Genomic DNA, 17,822 nt, shown 5'->3' with positions numbered 1-17,822 from the left:
TAAAACAGAACCTCAGGAGATAACATCACAACAGCACAGGACATTTGCTTGTCTTACTAAGGCTGAATGGGATGGGGACTGGGGAAGGGTGCAAGCAGGACTTAAGCACTGTAGTTACGTAGAATCTTGCCAGTGGGCTTCTCCAGCTCACAAAGGAAGGCAGGATATTTAGAGACTGGCTTTCCCCAGGCAAAAATAATTTACCATTTCTTTTAGTACTATTAGCAAAAAGCACTGTTTCATTTCAAGCATAATGTTGGTGTATAAATGAAAATGTTGCATTATAATCAAGTAACACTAGTCCATTTTAATATATGTAAACCAAAGACTTGAGTTGAATCAGTAAATGATCTGGTGACTCTAAAAGCAAAGCCTTCCTACTAAGTTATATTTGTTCCAAGTATCCTGGAATGTTATTGTACAAATTTTGTTTAGAAAAGCTGCCAGACACCATCTGGGACCTTTTTAAAAATGTAGAATTTTGGGAATTCCCTAGCAATCCAGTGGTTAGCACTCTGAGCTTCTACCATGGAGGGTCTGGGTTCTATTCCTGATCTGGGAACCAAGATTCTGCAAGTGACATCATGTGGCAAAAAAAAAAAATAATAATAATAAAATAATAAAAAAAATAGAAATGCAGAATGTCAAGTCCCAGCTAGGAATAAAAATCTGCATTTTAACAGTATCATTAGGTGATTTGTATGTGAATTAAAGTCTGAAACACATTGATCTAGAACCCTGTGTGGGTCATGGCCCAGAGACCTCTACCATGGTAGTATTAAAGTGCAATATAATAGGGAAATAATATGTACTTAAATAATTGGTGAATAATTAGTAACTTCTTATATTTTAAAGGGTCTTTAAAATGCTAGGATGTATTTTATCTGTAATTAATAAATTTGCTTAAACTTATTTAGGTCAGGGTCAACATTGCCATTGACCAGTTCAGTATTCATACTTTTAAAGTATGTATTCTTTTCCCATGGTTGCATCATGAAATGTTGGGAAGCTACTCTTAGATTCTTGATTAAAGCTCCAGACTGGCTATATGTAAAATGGTTGATGCAAATTCAACCAATCCCAAGGTTTGGGACATTATAAATTAATGCAAACTTTTTGGAGGCTTATTTTCCCATATGGCACCAAAAGGCTTAAATTGGACGTGTGTGGCCAAAGCAAGTTCATTATTTATACTAAACTTTATAGTAATGAAAAACATAGGGTGTTTTCCCTCCCAGATGCTATAACCATTAGGTTATAGAATAGGGAATGTTGTTTAAAGACTGTCACTTCAGAGTCCATAACCAGTTAATATCATTGAGAGTTATGATGGTTTTACAGAAACAAGGAAAATTAAAAGCATAGTAATGAACTGGGAAGAGCTTTAACTGGTAAATTACAAAGGCAAAATATCAAGCATATGAAAATTATTAGTACTCAAATACCAACTAAAGGAAGAGTTCAGTTCAGTTCAGTTCAGTTGCTCAGTCGTGTCCAACTCTTTGTGACCCCATGAACTGCAGCACGCCAGGCCTCCCTGTCCATCACCAACTCCCGGAGTCCACCCAAACCCATGAGTGGCAAATTAGTTATATATACTGTCTAGGTTGGTCATACCTTTTCTTCCAAGGAGCAAGTGTCTTTTAATTGCTCTAATTTATGTTAAAAACAATATTTTACGTTATCTTCTAGGAGTCTTATCTTTCAGATCTTACATTTAGGTCTTTAATCCATTTTGAGTTAAATAGATACCTATAACTCTTTGTTTATTAAATGATTTATTTTCAGACAGATTGCACTAGGAAAAGGACACAACAAATATATTTGAAAGCCTATATGTGCATATATGAAAGAAGTATTCTTGGGTTTCCCTTGTGTCTCAGCTGGTAAAGAATCCACCTGCAGTGTGGGAGAGCTAGGTTTAATCCCTGGGTTGGGAAGATCCCCTGGAGAAGGAACTAGCTACCCACTCCAGTATTCTGGCCTGGAGAACTCCATGGACTGTATAGTCCATGGGATCACAAGGAATCGGACATAAATGAGCAACTTTCACTTTCACAGTACACTATGGGCCTCCCAGGTGGCCTAGTGGTAAGGAATCCACCTGCCAGTGCAGGAGACATGGGTTCAATCCCTGGGTTGGGAAGATCCCCTGGAGGAGGGCATGGCAACCCACTCTGGTATTCTTGCCTGGGAAAACTCATGGGCAGTGGAACCTGGTAGGCTATAGCCCAGGGGGTCACAAAGAGTCAGACATGACTGAGTCACTGAGCACACATGCACACATACAGTATACTAGTTCTATATCGCATCTTCCATGGCAGCTAAGTGTGGCTCTGTGACTTGGCTCTGGATAACTGAATATATATTAGAGTGGTATAAAAAAATTCTGGGATGTTTCCTTACAGGGAAAATGCTTCTTTAGAGGAGGAATCCTTCATTTTTTCTTAATAGTTAGCCACAAGGCAGCTGTGATGTCTGGAATTAGAGCAGCCATCTGATAACCACAAGGAAGTCACATAAAAGAATGGTAGCACATCACTACACACTGTATACATCACTTCTGTACCTGTTATAAAATCTTTGGAGTAACTGTCTAGGCTATCATTTAAAAAAAAAATAAGCTTCTATCTTAATTAACCTGTGGTTATTTGGATCCTTCAACATCCACAGTGATGCCTGTGTTTACCTGATAGAGTGACCTTTTGGATTCCCTGCACCTTTTTTGTTGTTGTTGAAGGAACAGAGGAAGCAGCACTTGACAACTCTAACTAGAAACTCTGTTCAATCTCTGGCAATTTATATGTCCTATTCCACAGTAGCCTGAGCTTGACCTCCTATTAGAAGTTACTGCTGTTATTTTTACCTCTTAAGTCAACTGCAGCTCCTCAGGAAATGGGATTGGACAAATCCTGTCTGAACAGAGTAACAGAGCAAACAGCATTTTGTAATTTGCTGATAGAGCCTTTCTTCCAGCTTACAAAATAAGTCTCAGGAGTAGTGGGTAAAAACAGCTCTAATTCAAGAGAGTGCTTTTTACAAGGCTTTCTAAACACCCAGCATTATTACTGTCTGTAGTACCTAACTTGATATTAATTGATAGAAATGATTGAAAAAAAAGATAGCTAAGACTCATAAGTAAGTGAAATAATACTGAATTGACTTTTGTAATATATGGAGATGTTATAAACTATTATAACTTATAATAGTTTATAGTTATAATAGTTTAACACTTAGATAATCTGTTGGAAAATATACTTCAGTCTATTAAATACTGGTCTTGAAAACTAATTGAGACTTTAGTTGCTCTGAAAATATGAAGCTATCTTTATGCTGTTTGAACTATATGTATTTAATGATGATTGATTTCATATTCTTATGTTCATGGTCTTCATTCAGTTATTATCTGTGATATTAGTCTGAAAATAAGGTCAACGTGAAATACTTTATGTCATGAAATGAAATAATGAAGGTAGTGTCTGTTACATTAATGTTGAAATCTGAGTTAAATATCTTCATTTAATTGAGGAAGCATTCATCATATTCCCAGTACCTGAAAATGGAGAACTTTTAACCATCCACACCTTTATTATACACTATAGTCCTTCAGAATATGAGATAAAATTAGATGAGTGTGTTATTTTAGTTGTCTGTTTCTAGAATGAACTTGCTAAAGGAAGGAGAAAGACATTTCAACGATAAAATAATAAATATTTTTGAAAGGCATTTATTTTCAGCTCTGAGTCTTAGCTGCACATTTCTAAGTATAAATGTGACACCTATTAATCTTTCTTTGCAATAATATAAGAATGAAAAATAAATACCAATGTTATTGGACATGAATTAGCAAACACATATGGTTAATTGATTAGCTGCAAAATAAGAAATTCTTATTTGTTTTACTGTATTCCTTACAAAAAATTAACAGGCAATTCATACTCTATATTGTTTTGTTCCCAAGGAGCCTTTTTAAGGTTGCTTTTAGATAACAGTCACAGACTCACAGCTGTTAGACAGTCTGTGGATCCCCAGGGACATGCTTATTGGCACATCCAGGAGTTTTGTTTGCTTTATATACATTTGATAAAATTCTCCTGTATTTTCCACCAATCCTCCTCTTGTGAAAAAGATGGGAAGAAAGTAAATATATATATATTTATATATATGATATATATATATATCAGTCACACACACACACACACACACACACACACACATATATATATATGATTATTTGAGACAAAGTGAATTTTGATTTAATAGTGTAGCTATTCTGCCAAAGATTTGAGAAGGAGATATAAACTTTGGCCCTTGCCTATGTACTTAGCTGGAATCCTTCAAATGAACCCAGGACTCGAGCAATGTACTCTCCAGGCCTATTGGCTGCAGCAGTTTTGGATGAAAATGTGAAAATGATAGCCAACATGGTCTAATAGAATTGTTTAATTAGTTCAGAGATTCTCTACAAAACTCACAGCTTTATTTGGAAAACAAATTGTTGACTTGCAAGAGATAGCACATAAGGAAACTCTAATGGCCTTTACTGATGCTGTGTTCAAGTGAGAAGTAATGAGGTTTTATAATGATTTTAAAGTTTACAATATGTATTATAAAGTACTTCATATTTCTTATAGAATAATTAGCCTGTAGCACTATATATATATATATTTGTCATATGCACACATATGTGCCCATATATGTATATTATATATGTCAAATGACTCACATCCTGAATATATAAAGAGCTCCTATAAATCAGTAACAAAAGATTAGCAATGCAATTTACAAATGGACAAAATTCTTATAACAGAAACAATGCAGATGATACACAAATGTCTAATGAACACATGAAAAAGTGTTCAACATCATTAAGCCATCAGGGAACTGGAAATTAAAACTACAATGAAATACTACCACTCACCCTCTAGAATGGCTAAAATTAAAAAGATCCACAGCACCAAATATTGGTGAGGATGTGGAACAAATGAACTCTCATGCATTGCTGACGGGAGTATAAAATGTAAAATGGAAAGATTTGTTTATAAACTGACAATTTCATATGTAAAATTAAAAATAACATCTTCCCTTTGACCCAGCCATTCATTTCCTGAGTATTTACATAAGACAGATGAAACTTTATCTTCATAGCAACTTTATTCATAATGGGCCCAAACTAGAATGACCAAGTGAATTGATGTAATAAATTGTAGTATATTTGTGCAATAGAAAACAGCTTGGTAATACCAAAAATGAATTACTGGTACAAGCAACAGTGTAGAAGAACCTCAAAAACATCCCATTAAGTGAAAGGATTCAGAACAGATATGGCATGACTGTTTATATTAAGAGCAAAAACAAACAAAACTCATCTGTAGCAAAAAGAAATCAGAACAGTGGTTGCCTGAGAAGATGGGGATTGACTGCAGGGGATATGGGAACTTTGGGGGCATGATGGAGATGTGCCAAATTTGGTTTGGGTTCATGGTAGCTATATCTATTAAAACTCACTAAACTGTCCACTTAAGATTTGCATATTTCACTGCATGTACAATTTACCTAAGCAGTGATAATTTTAAAATTGTTGTTGTTGTTCAGTAGGTAAGTCATGTCCAACTTTTTGCAACCACATCACTATAGCACTCCAGGCCACCATGTTCCTCACTATCTCCTGGAGTTTACCCAAGCTCATTACATTGAATGGGTGATGCTATCCAACCATCTCATCCTCTGGTGACCTCTTTTCCTTTTGCCTTCGATCTCAAAACCCAAAACTAGATATTTCAAACAACTGTAGTTGAATATGGAAAGGTTGGGCTTTGCTTACTCTTATCATTGCACTTCAGCCATTTCATTTGATCTTGGGACTGTCACATTGTCTCTACTGAACCACAACCACAGTCCTCTTAAAAACCACCTCTGCTGCCAAGGCACTCAGTGTTTCACTGAATAAAGACATTTAAGATTATAGCATACCCAACCTATCCAGGCTTCCCTGGTAGTTCAGTCAGTAAAGAACCTGCCTGCCATTGCAGAAGACAGGTTCGATCTCTGGGTTGGGAAGATCCCCTGGAGAAGGAAGTGGCAACCCACTCCAATATTCTTGCTTGGGAAATCCCACGGACAGAGGAGCCTGGCAAGCTACTGTCCATGGAGTTGCAAGAGTCGGACACCACTGAATGAATACACTAACAAGAGGACAAAAGTGAAAAATTCATACAAAGTCCAACTTATCATTGTAGTCTATTTGGAACAAGTCTTTAAAATATACACATACAAGTAGAGTTAAATGATTATGGAATCTCATGCTATTTTTTTTTTAATTTTTTACCACTCTATGTGTCCTATGTGGTATGTGGGGTCTTGGTTCCCTGACAAGGAATCAAATGGGCAGCCCCTGCATTTGAAATGTGGAATCTTGGCCACTGGTCCACCAGGAAAGTCCCATATTCTTAAATTACTAAATATGTATCTAAAGAATCTTTTTAATGGCTACCAATGATGATGCTGGCTGAGAAACTCCAGGCAAGAATTAAAATCTGATACCTTGGATAGGTGTTCATACCTAAATGATATATGAGGTTCTTTCAGGAATCTCCATGAAGAATATGAGGAGTTTGATGGTCATGTCTCTTGTAGGCATTCAGAGGCAACAGTAGCTAGATGAGCCTTGGTACATAGGGAGACCATGTTGTTGAGACCAGACTACCCTCCATCTGTGCCATCATGACCATTCCACTTATGTGCCCATCATAGCAGTTCTGGGGTGGCCAGCATTGAACGTTGGCTAATATCAACTGGCCATGTTGTTTTGTCTGTCCGGTTGTTTAGTGTCTCTCTAAGAGGGTGCTAACATAATAAAAAGATACTCCCATTTAGTTCTCCCTCTCATGTCTATCCACGTGCCTTTATGCCAGACCTTCTTGTCTCTAATCTCTCAATCTTTCTCCTTCCAGACCCTGAGCTGTTGACCAGGCCATTTACCATTACTCATGAATATATACAGACTATAACTTGTGGTTATTTCTTATTTTAGCTAAAGTGACTGACTCGGTGAACTGCTGTCAATTCTATCCACTGGGTAGATTTCCCCTTCTCAGTCTTTTTTTTTTTTAATTAAAGTATAGTTTATTTACAATGTTGTGTTAGATTCATGTGTACAGTAAAGTGATTCAGTTATACATATATATGTTCTTTTTCAGATTCTTTTCTAAGTTTCATGAAATATTGAATATAATCTCCTGTGCTATGCAGTAGATCCTTGTTGTTATCTATTTTATATATAATAGTGTGTATCTGTTAATCCCAAGATCCTAGTTTATTCCTCTCCTAGATAACTAGAAGTTTTTTTTCTTTGCCTCCTCAGTCTTTTAAAGTCATTCGTGAGAGTGCCTGTAAGATAGTCACTATTCCTTTTCAAAACTGTCCCATATTCTGACCTGACATCAGCAGAGCAAGCCCAGGGTTTTCTTCTCTCAGTTCATCATTCAAGGCCTTTTTATACAGAGTAAATGTGAGCTGCGAAAAGACCGGTGTGGCAGTGGTAGGGAGTTAAATCTGAATCTGAGCTTATTTTCTGAGGATAAATAAGAAGAGTAGGCTACACTCAGGCTGAGTTGACCCATAAAGGAACTTACAGTTGGAGACGGTCTGCTCAGCACAGCCCTTGCTGATCAGCGATTCCTTTCATAAATCTAGACGAATATCATTTTTATTCTTTGAAACTAAATTCATAATCAGTTTGCCAAGTTACACATGCTAATATAATTTTATAGCAATCAGAATTTAGGTATTGATTGAAGTTTTTATAGATAATATTGAATCTTTCTCAAAAGGGTAGTGACATGTCTCCATTTTATCAAAACTACTTTTGTCTTTCAATAGTTTTAAATTTTTCTTCATTTTCCTGTATGCATTTCTCATTAGGTTTATTCCTCTATTATTATTTGTGTTCATTCATAAAACATTTTTATTGGGTATTGATTTAAAACAAAGGGTTATTTTTATTTTATCAGAGGAAAAGTTCATAAATGCTATTCTCACATGATTTTGTTTATCTTGGATTTTTGTTATGATTTGCAAATAAAACATTCAAACGTTGCATAATTATTGCATAAATAAAATAAATCCTACCTGATCATAATGCTTCTTCAGTTCACAGTCGCTCAGTCATGTCTGACTCTGCGAACCCACGGACTGCAGCATGCCAGGCTTCCCTGTCCATCACCAACTCCCGGAGCTTGCTCAAACTCACATCCATCGAGTTGGTGAAGCCATCCAACCATCTCATCCTCTGTCGTCTCCTCCTGCCTTCAATCTTTCCCAGAAGCAGGGTCTCTTCCAATGAGACAGTTCTTCACATAAGGTGGCCTAAGTATTGGAACTTCCACTTCAGCATCAGTCCTTCCAATGAATATTCAGGACTGATTTACTTTAGGACAGACTGGTTTGATCTCCTTGCAGTCCAAGGGACTCTCAAGAGTCTTCTCCAACACCACAGTTCAAAAGCATCAATTCTTTGGTGCTCAGCTTTCCTTATGGTCCAACTCTCACATCCATATATGATCACTGGAAAACCATAGCTTTGATTAGATGGACTTTTTTCAGCAAAGTTCTGTATGGTGCTTCTTGCTTACATGTAAAACATATATATATATATATATATCTTTTATAAAAATAAATATGAACTTCTATAACACTTTTATTGGAAGTTGCCACATCTTTTTTCTCTTCTAATACTGTATGTCTATGTCTTCTGTCTTGTGGATTTAGTTTTGCTGCAGTGCTTCTTGAGCTTTTCCAATGCCTGTTCCTAACACACTCAGTGAATTCAGCTTCCTAGGTTTCTGCAAGAAGGATGAAGTTTTTCTTTAGATTCATGTTTCATTGATAAATCCATATACATTGTGTAACACTTTATGCTATATACACATTTTTTTTGCTATTAAAATAAGTACAGTTGTTTTCTTTTTCTTTGTTTCCTCTGAATAGTCAAGGGATAATTGATAGTTTTTCATGCCCTAAAGGCTTTGGTCATCCTAGAAAATTATTAGTCATTCTTGTTGAGAATGCTCAGTCTAATCCAGAAGTCATCCAACTAAGGCAAACAGGCTAAATCCTGTCTGTTACTTGTTTTGTAAATAATTTATTGGAATGTGGCCATACTCATTCATTTACATATTTCTTTTGACCTGTGTGCATGGTACAATGGCAGCTGGCCTGCAGGGCTTAAAATATTTACTCTATGATCCTTTACATAATAGGTTTGCCAGTCATGGATCTATATATTTCTTTAGGAAAGTTCCTGTATTTTTCAAAAATGTGATGTTCCTCTATTTTTTAATGATTTCATATTAAATTTCTCTCCCAATTTTCTTGGTTTTATTTGATCATTGTTTGTTTAACTCTTGGATTTAATTTTTTTTTACTTTTTATTATGATTTATGCATAATCATGGAACATTTCTATTCTAATTTCTTCCAAAATATTTCTGGAAGTGCATTTTCCCCTCATATTTTGATTTTTTTTATTTTAAAAATTTGCTTTTGATTTCTAGTTTCACTAAACTATGCTCCAAAATGATACCTATATAAAATCCATGGTTTGCAAATGGGTTTTACTTATGGCCTATGATGTCATTTTCAGAATATTCTAAGAATATTTGACAAGATTTTGAAGTCCCTGGAAGGGAAACATTTAAAAGTACATCTCTTCAGTTACTCTATTTGACTAGCTGCCAAAACCTGTAAGATACTTCTTACGCATTTCTCAGGGTACATCTGGATCTTGTGAAATGGACTGAAGCTTTGTCAGACTTAGTAAGAAAAAATGTATTCAATTAGGAGTGTGGAAAGAAAATGATAAAAAAAGTTTTGTAGATAAAATAGGACAAGTCTCTGTGTTGCCAAATCCATTTTAAGGCAGGTGCACCACAATGGCATGCCTGGGGACACTTGCCTGTTGTTCAGAGTTTTAGAATCAGAAACCTACCTTTCACAGTGCCATTAGGGCTCCAGGCTGCTGAGATAATATAGTTCTCTGATTACAATATCCTTGCATTAATAGAAAACTTGGATCCTAGTAATGAATCTCTGAACCTGTCTTCTAGTCTTAAGAACATTTGTGTTGTGCTCGCTTCGGCAGCACATATACTAAAATTGGAACAATACAGAGAAGATTAGCATGGCCCCTGCGCAAGGATGACACGCAAATTCGTGAAGCGTTCCATATTTTTAAAAAAAGAAAAAAAAAAAAAAACATTTGTGTTGACCCTTTGATTCTTCCCTAATTGATTTAAATACATAACAGTGAATTCAGAAGCAGCAGATAATTTAAATCTATGACATAATTAAAGACTAGACTGGGGGAACATGTTTTATCTGTTGGGTTGGCCAAAATGTTCATTCAAGTAGTCCTGTCTTACAAAAAAACCCAAGTGAACTTTTTGGCCAACCCAGTATTTCTTCTTATAGTAAAATAAAAAGGCTATTTACCTCCTGAACATAAATTATTATATTCATTATAAGAACTTGGATAATCAGCTAAGGATAATCATTTACCTTTTATAAACAGTGGAAAACTAAGATTTTATATAGGTACTCCAAAAAAAAAATAGAGGACTGTAACTTTTTGAAACAGTAAAATAGAGTTTACACATTAGAGGTTATAAATAAGTATGTAATATCCAAGAACCGCAGTACTTTGACTTCATGAATCTGTCTTTTAGAAAGAAATATAATGAGTATTATGTAGAATTGATGTCACAAAGATGAACATTTATAGAAATGAATTAAGAGTTGCTTTTAGTTAAGCAAAACTGCAACCACATGTGCTGGAAATAAATTTCATTGTTAATGTGCCCAATACTCAATTATTTTTTCATGTTTTAATAGAATTTGTAAGAATGGCTTTCATTTCAGTAAGATTTCAAATACCCTTTCTTCAAGGGGATAAAGTGTTTAATCACCATTTACTTTTACTTAAACTCAGTGCATAAAAACACTGTATAATCTGGAGACACAATTAAAAGGGAAAATATGTCCAAAAAATTGGTACAAACTGGCAGTATTGCCAGTACAAGACAGGTGCAATGCAAAATATTTTTATTATTTTTACAAAATGGAGAGTAGGATTCAAATTAAGAACCAGTCTATGGAAAACTGCCAGAAGTTAACATTTGAAGAAATAATTAGTTTGTAAGGATGTCTAGCATCTCCTTAACCTCTTGCGGTGATGTCCCAGCTCCTCCTAGAAAATATCAGCAGTAAGTCACAAGGCCTTTCCAAGTCTATTAATTTAACTTTTAAAATGCCCTTTGTAAAAAAACAAAAAGCATGACATATTTTTCCAATGTAATGTTTCACTGTTTATTCTTTTTAAGCACAGCAGCCTTTTCAAGATATGTTTTGCTGTATAATTTAAAAACATGATTGGCCAAAACTGGTCCTTCTACTTTGGTTTTGTCCCTTGAACAGTGTGACTCTGCCCAGCCCCCATGCAGTTGAAAACATTTTACTCCCCGTAAACCTAAGTACAAATAGCCTATGTTGACTGGAAAACCTACCAGTAATATAACCAAGGGCTCAGGATTAGCAGCTCTGTAGATTAAGTACCGTCCTGATCATAAACCTGACCGCATTTGTACAAAACCATAGAATTAACCTTAAATCCTGGAGCTTGCTTCTCTTCTTTACCAATGAATGTCCTTCATGGCATTTTTTCCCCCAGAATAGGACACTTTCATCTGCATTAAAAACCTGTTCAGGTAGATCTCCTTTTTCCTCACAGATGTCTTTATGGCATCTGGGACCTAATGCACTCCAGTATGCCTGCCTGGAAAAATCCCATGGACAGAGGAGCCTGGCAGCCGTCCATGAGGTCTCAAAGAGATGGACACAACTAAGCGACTTAGTACAGCACACATGGGCATTAAAAACCTGTTCAGGTGGATATCGTTTTTCCTCAGTGATGTCCTTTAGGGTATCTGGGAACTCTTGGTCGGCAAAAACTGCTTCTCCTGCCATATTGACATTTTTAAAGCCAAACTTCTTTCTCAGATTATCAGACCATTCTTTGCTGGCATTAAACCCTACAGCCTTAGCTCCTTTACCTTCATTTTGCTTTAGGTTGTCATATAATGACTTTGTTTTTCTCGAATCCTATTAGAGTCTGTAGGGTAGGCCTTGCTGATAGCAATGCTGTACCACATAAAAACTGCATTTTCTCATATGAGATAAAAAGGTATTTCTTGCAAAAAGTAGAAGGCATAAATACAGCTTCAGTTTCATGAATTTTCTTTTTCTTTTCTTTCTTTCTCTCTCTCTTTTTTTTTTTTTGAAAAAACAATGATCCTTATGCTGAACTCATTCATCAAGAGATGGCGGCAACTGCAGCTGTGGATTTCAATCTACATATCAAGCAATTCAGCTTTTTCTTGTAATGTCATGACTTCCCTCTGTTTCTTGGTAATGCTTCCATCAGCACTAGTGGCACTTTGTAGGGGTCCCATGGTGTTCCTCAGGGTTTATGGCCTCATACTAAACATGATGAGAGATACCTGAGAACCCCAGGAGATCACTGTCTACAGAGATACGCAGTGTAGGAGGGATGAACACACATCATCACACGACATGATTAGAGTCACAGGTCATTTTAAGCAGATACTCGGGACACTTGAACTAGTGTAATAGCAATAGGAGGTGGCTAGGGAATTCTTACAGCAGGACAGTATGTATTAGGCAGTTAGGATGTAATGCTGCATCTTAATGTTCACATTTCTTTCAACTGTGAATGGTGCTCTGCATGGACTGTAAGTGTGTGTGTGTTTAAGTTTTGATGAATTTTAATTTTTAATAATTCTTATATATTTTATGGTAGTAAATGATAAGATAGCCTAGTATGTGTATATATTTTATGCATTACCTAACCTGAGGTCTTTCTAGATGACATGGTTCATCTGTGAATTTTTTCAAATTGTCACCAATCTCCAAAACATTGTCCAATATTTATTGGGAAAAAATTCCATGTATAAAGGCACCCAGGCAGTTCAAACTTGGGTTGCTCCAGAGTCAGAAGTATTTTCAACAAATCACAGATTTTAATGATATGGATTAGTAAGTGTATATAAACACCAAAAAAAAGATTAAACTTCAGTTATTTAATATATCTCATAGGATAAATCAAACTGATCTAAGTGACAACAAATTCCTGATCATCTCAAATACCAAAAGTAATTTTTGTCTTGATTATTTTGCCTTTTATAACCAGATATTTACAACATGGAATAATAAACTCTTTTTAAGAAACATTTTATTTATTGTTTTAAACATTTTATTTTGTATTAGGGTATAATCCATTAACAATGTTGTGATAGTTTCAGGTGAACAGCAAAGGGACTCAACCATACATAAACATGTATCTATTCTCCCCCAGACTTTCCTCCCATCTAGGCTGCCACATAACATTGAGCAGAGTTCCATGTGCTATACCTTAGATCCTTGTTGGTTACCCATTTCAAATATAGCAGTGTGTACATGCCCATCCAAAACTCCCTAACTATCCCTTCCCTCCATCCTCTGCACCCCCTGGCCCGCCCACAACCATAAGTTTGTTCTCTAAGTCTGTGAGTCCCTTTCTGTTTTGTAAGTAAGTTCATTTATATAATTTCTTTTTAGATTCCATATATAAAGGATACCATACCATATTCAGCTTCAGCATCAATCCTTCCAATGAATATTCAGGGTTCATTTCCTTTAGGATTGACTGGTTTGATCTCCTTAAAGTCCAGGGGACTCTCAAGAATCTTCTCCAGCAACACAGTTTGAAAGCATCAGTTTGTCAGTATTCAGCCTTCTTTATAGAGTTGGTTAAAAAAAAAAAACAGAAACAGATTCACAGGCTTAGAGAATGAACTTATGGTTACCAGGTGGGAATAAAAATGGGGAGGGATACACTGGGAATTTCAGATTGACGTGTACACACTGCTATATTTAAAAATAGATGACCAGCAAGGACCTAATATATACCACAGGGAACTCTGCTCAATATTCTGTAATAGCTTAAATGAGAAAAAAAATTTTGAAAAACAATAGATACATGTACAACAATCACTCTGCTGTACACCTGAAATTAACACAACATTGTTAATCAACTGTACTCTAACATAAAATAAAAAAAATTTTTAAACTGTGAGTAAAGTGAAATATTTATAGCATTGAGAGAAAAACCCCACCAACCTATAATTCTGTAGTATACCGAATCATCCTTTAAGATAGAAGGAGCTATAAAGACTTCTTCAGACAAACAAAAATTGAGGGAATCTTTTCCAGTAGACCTGCCTTGCAAGAAATGTTTTAAATTTTTTTCAGAAAGAAGAAAAATCATATAAGGAAGCAGTTCAAATCTGTATTTTAAAAAGGAAGAGTATTAGAGAATAAGTGAAGATGAAACAAAAAGTCTCATGTAGAAGAAAAATGAAGAGCCAAAGGAACCACAATGAATCACTGAAAAGCAGGAAGGAAATGTTTAGAATGTTATTATGCACACTTTCTCTCTTTGTATCTTTGTTACTGTTGCAGTTAGAGAAAATATTACCTTAAAATCTATTGTCTATTTAGAATCACTCATAGAATCATGTCTAAGATTAATTTTTCATGCAGAAAGAGCTTTCCAGTGGTAGTTTCCTATTGCTCTTTTAACAAATTAGCGCAAGTTGAGTGGCTTAAAATAACATGATTTCCTTCTAGTTCTGTAGATCAGAAGTCCAAGAGGGGTTAGTCACTGGGCTATAGTGAAGGTGTCAGCAGGCCCATGTTTCTTCTAGAGGATTGAGAGGGGAATGTTTCCTTACCTTTTCTAGTTCCTAGAGGCTGCTTAGATTCATTGGTTCATGGCTCCTTCACCACTTTCAAAGCCATCTTTGTAGCCATTTTTATCCTTTCCTGACCTCTCCTCCCATCATCACATCTTTCTGTACCTTTGTCCCTTTGTCTCTCTGAAAAGGACCCTTGTGATTATACTGGGCCAACCTAGATAATCCAAGATAATCTTGTCTCAATACCCTTAATCACATCTACAGAGTCTCTTTTGCAGATGTAAGTTAATATAGGCACAGAGTCCAGCAACTTGGATGTGTCTTTTTTGGGGGGATGTAGTAGGGGTGGGGTGGGCTTACAGGGGGTGCATTATCTATCCTACACTATCTCTGTACCCCTTTTACTCTCTTATGGTACCCAAATAGCATCCCTCATAGCCATCATCACTTTCTTTCACATTAGACTCAATGAGGGTTGAGGACTTTGAAGGTTAGTTCAGCTTTTTATTATTCCACTGTGTGCTGCAGTGGCTGGCATACAGTAAACACTCTGAAATCCATTGTGAGTGGACAGCCAAAATATATCCAGATCCCAGATATCTCGATTCCCAGGCAGAGGCACTATCTAAAACATCATCATGCTGCCTTTTTGATTAGTATCATTATTTTATTACATGTATTATTCTGAAAGTAGTTCCCATAGATTGATTTTATACTTAAATTAGATAAAACGCCTTCTTGGTCTTAGCACCACTGAGAAGGTGCTGTGTGCTCACATGTAATCCACATCAAGTAGTCTCAGGTTCAGATTGTAGTTAGATTGGATCATGACCCATGCTAGAGAATTTAGTCATTTAGTCCTCTTTTTATTTCTCATAATTTACCAAGGAAAGAGAAAACATACCATGTTAAATTCCAATTTTGTTTTGGAAAACAGTTTGAAACTGATAAAAAATGAATAAAAAAATCTTTCTTATACATATTTAATTATTTAGATAGTATTAAAGTAAGCAAATTAATATATTTGAAGCTATTTCAAGTTTTAAGAAAATAATGCTCCTGTTATATATCTGTAGTAAAGCAATTTTTATCTGAAAGGTTAGTCTAAGAAGACTGAAATTCCTTTAACACAGGAAAGAAAAAAATCACATGCTCCATACACAGGTTACCATGGTTTCAGTTTAGCAAAAAAGAAAAAAAAAATTGGAAGGTCACCAATAAGTTCTGAGCATATTCTTTTTTACAGAAAGAAGTCATCCCAATGCAGTGTAAAATCCTAACAAGATTTGGAACAATACAGGCACTTTGAAAATTACAAAACCATTAGTCAATGCATATTAAGGTGACTTATTACCCTCTAGTGCCACAGCCTTTTAGCTGCTGATGGAGATCCAGTTAAGAAATAAGATTATGAGTCTTTTCTTGAAATTTTCACACGCTATTTTTTCATAAAAAAATTAGATAAGAAAGTATTGTTCATATTACTTCTCAACTGGTAGCAATTTAAGAGGTTGATATTCAAGCTGAGAAATGTTTCCTGTCCCTTGTACCAAAATCTTGTACAGTTACTTTCAGTTAAATGATGCAGAAGACTCCTTGATTGCAAGGAAGGAAACCCCAATTTGAACTCAATTAAAGAACAAAAGAGAATTTATTAAGAGAACAATAGCTCCCTAGATTATGTTCTAATAGCTTCATGATGAACCTCCAATATGAAAATCCCAAGGAAGGTTTTTAATGCCCCTACGTAGGTTCCTATTTAGGTCACATGCCTCCTTACTCTATGAATGGTTCTTTACCAGGTAGGGAATATCCTATGATTGACCTAAATTCACTGTTACCTATTGCTCACCTCTCTCTCTGATAATGACCAAGGTGGCCTCTCTTAGCAAATAAAAAAGAAGGGTGTAGTAGGTAGGATAATGGCCCCTCAAAGACATCTATAATATAATCCCACAAACCTGTGAATATATTTGGTTATATGGTGAAGAGGCGTTAGATTGGTAGGTGGAATTTATCAGGTCACCTTAAAATAGGGAGATTATTCTGGATTATAGTCAAAGCTATGGATGGTTTTTCTGGTAGTCATATATGGATGTGAGAGTTGGACTATAAAGGAAGCTGAGTGCCGAAGAATTGATGCTTTTGAACTGTGGTGTTGGAGAAGACTCTTGAGAGTCCCTTGGACAGCATGGAGATCCAACCAGTCCATCCTAAAGGAAATCCTAAATATTCATTGGAAGGACTGATGCTGAAGCTGAAACTCCAATACTTTGGCTATCTGATGCAAAGAACTGACTCATTGGAAAAGACCCTGATGCTGGGAAAGATCGAAGGTGGGAGGAGAAGGGGACAACAGAGGATGAAATGGTGGATGGCATCACCAACATGATGAACATGAGTTTGAGTAGGCTCCAGGAGTTGGTGATGGACAGGGAAGCCTGGCATGCTGCAGTCCATGGGGTCACAAAGAGTTGGACATGACTGAACAATTGAACTGAACTGATCTAGGTGTGCCCAGTGTAATTACAAGGATCTGTGAAAGTGAAAGAGGGAGACTGAAGACAGGCAGAGAAAGAAAAGTGACAATGGAAAAAGGGCCAGGGAGGTACTATGCGAAAAACATCTATTTCTGCTTTATTGACTATGCCAAAGCCTTTGACTGTGTGGATCACAATAAACTGTGGAAAATTCTGAAAGAGATGGGAATACCAGACCACCTGACCTGCCTCTTGAGAAATCTGTATGCAGGTCAGGAAGCAACAGTTAGAACTGGACATGGAACAGCAGACTGGTTCCAAATAGGAAAAGGAGTTCGTCAAGGCTGTATATTGTCACCCTGTTTATTTAACTTCTATGCAGAGTACATCATGAGAAATGCTGGACTGGAAGAAGCACAAGCTGGAATCAAGATTGACGGGAGAAATATCAATAACCTCAGATATGCAGTTGACACCACCCTTATGGCAGAAAGTGAAGAGGAACTCAAAAGCCTCTTGATGAAAGTGAAAGT

The 17,822-nt window shown here is 36.1% G+C and overlaps 1 long non-coding RNA gene and 1 other non-coding gene across 2 annotated transcripts in view; both read left to right on the top strand.

Annotated features, from left to right (window-relative positions):
• LOC147339994 (uncharacterized) overlaps positions 1-17,822 on the top strand; it is a 171,681-nt gene that overhangs the window by 45,200 nt on the left and 108,659 nt on the right. The window lies entirely within an intron of this gene.
• LOC147339995 (U6 spliceosomal RNA) lies at positions 10,125-10,231 on the top strand. Its single transcript, XR_015160041.1, has one exon. It is a non-coding gene; the product is annotated as a U6 spliceosomal RNA (small nuclear RNA).

This window comes from Bos grunniens, chromosome X, assembly GCF_055505025.1.
Source record: "Bos grunniens cultivar Pamir isolate PY7600 chromosome X, Bosgru_T2T1.0, whole genome shotgun sequence".
NCBI lineage: Eukaryota > Metazoa > Chordata > Mammalia > Artiodactyla > Bovidae > Bos > Bos grunniens.
This window is presented reverse-complemented; position numbering and strand designations above follow the sequence as displayed.